The sequence below is a fragment of the Octopus bimaculoides genome, chromosome 25, assembly GCF_001194135.2.
Source record: "Octopus bimaculoides isolate UCB-OBI-ISO-001 chromosome 25, ASM119413v2, whole genome shotgun sequence".
Lineage (NCBI taxonomy): Eukaryota > Metazoa > Mollusca > Cephalopoda > Octopoda > Octopodidae > Octopus > Octopus bimaculoides.
Genome location: NC_069005.1, coordinates 19,986,536 through 19,988,664, shown reverse-complemented (window position 1 = coordinate 19,988,664; position 2,129 = coordinate 19,986,536). Strand labels below are relative to the sequence as shown.

General features: G+C 30.3%; 1 protein-coding gene across 1 annotated transcript in view; it reads left to right on the top strand.

Annotated features, from left to right (window-relative positions):
- LOC106875430 (alkaline phosphatase, germ cell type) overlaps positions 1-2,129 on the top strand; it is a 184,135-nt gene that overhangs the window by 162,235 nt on the left and 19,771 nt on the right. The gene's annotated exons all lie outside the window — the stretch shown is intronic.

Sequence of the window (2,129 nt, the reverse complement as noted above, 5' to 3'; positions counted from 1 at the left end):
ATATATATATATATATATATATATATATATATATATATATACATACATATATATATATATACATATATATATACATATATATATACATTTATATATATATATTTGTATATATATATCTGTATATATATATCTGTATATATATGTGTGTATGTGTGGACATAGTTCAGAAGAAGTAGGTCATGTTGCTATTCACTCTTATGGTAGTGGCGATTAACCGTTTACAAGCTAGCCACTACCTTTCACTCTGTTCAGTATGTCCATAACACATTTCTCTTTGTCCTTATTCCTCCCTTTTGGCCAAACTTAAGCCAGCATATCCATAACATATTCCTCTATGCTCTTATTATTGATAAAATAAATCTAAGTATGTACCCAACTGTTACTTTTATTTATCTATTTTATATCGACACTATTATTTACTTTTCTTTTTGGAAAATTTATATTAGTTACCGTTAAATATAATTATTTATTCAGATATATTAGTTGATAGTTTGGGTTCATATATAGTTGTCTATTTAATTTATAGTAAAGATGCGCAATTCATGGGTGTTATATACACGGTGTTTATTTTAACCAAATCTATTTAATTTATTGAAAATATATTTAACTTTATGAACTATTCTTAAGTATTATTATGTATTATTTACACAGTGCTTATTTAATGATATCTATTTAAATTTATTGAATGTGTATATAACTTTATGAACACAACAGGGTCCTCTTTCCCTCTTGTTGATTAATTTGTGTTTTGATGTAAAAAATCTGGTAAATTTCCTCGACGCAAAATTCACATCTTTTGCTTCCAATGCTATAAGATTTTGCTCGGCTCGTTATTTCCCACTTAAGCATATAGTCCTTATTTTTATCTTTAATCGTCCAAATTAGTTTACTAAGATTAGTGCTAACCTCTTTTTTCCTATCCCTAAAAGTGTTTTTATGATTAGTTATTCTTTTTATATAATTTTCCGTTGAACCTATATAGTAGTAATCCTGTCCCTCAGATACTAACTTACACCCATATATTACACCATTTTCCCTACAGAAAGAATTTAATGGACATCATTTTCCTTTGGCGCAATCGAAAGTTTTATTTTTAGAAGCTTTCTCTGTTTCCTTACTAATAGAGCTGTGCTTGTATTCTATGCTTTCAGAGTTATCCTCATTATATTTATTTTCTGTTTAGAGTCTGCCATTAATTTAAAATTATTTACGTTAGGTTGTTTACTATTTTCGTTACTATCCACTTTGTCTTTGTTTTCCTTAGCTATCTTTATATTTTTATTGTTTTCTCTTTTATGTTTGTTGTTGTTATTATAATTATTAGTATTCATATTTGTATTATTAATATTTGTACTTATATTATTGTTTTTATAGTTAATATTATGCTTATTACTTCTTTTTATAGATTGTATCATTATTATTATTATCATTTTATTTATTTTTATAATTTGATTTATAACCTCTTTTATCAACCGAATCCCTCAAGCTTCACACAAACTGACCGCAGAGCATCTTCTATCCCCTTTGTAAGTAGGGGGTGCTCATACAGATCCCTCCTCCTGTACCCTTGTTCTGTGACACCAATCTGGTTAACTTAACTCTTTCCGTGACGTGAGCAATTATGTCCGTATGCCTTGGTGTGTGTTTGTATGTATGTGTAAGTGTGTGCTGCGAGTGTTTTTGCGCGTACAAATGCATTGGGAGATATTGTGTTGTTGTAGAGATTTAACAACAAAAGAAATAAGCTTCTGTACCACTGAAATAGAGGAATATATTTAGTATATTTTCAAATATGAACCACTCAGATACAGTACTCAGTGTTTGCCAGCAAGCCACGGGTATGGAGTTATCCGATTTCCAGTCAGTAATCAACGTACGTGCCACCGTTCATTAGCTGTTATCTGAAGCTATTACAGGAAAAACAACCGGGCTGCTAGAGATAGCAGTCAAACCACTTTCATATCTAAACTCTACAATCTTAAAAAATGAAAGACACGTTATATGATGTTGTCCAAGATACACTACATCTGAAAGAAAGTCTTGGTAGGCATGGCCGGAACATTTTTTATCCTTGATCAGCGGGAAGCCCTCTCTCTCTCTCTCTCTCTCTCTCTCTCTCTCTCTCTCTT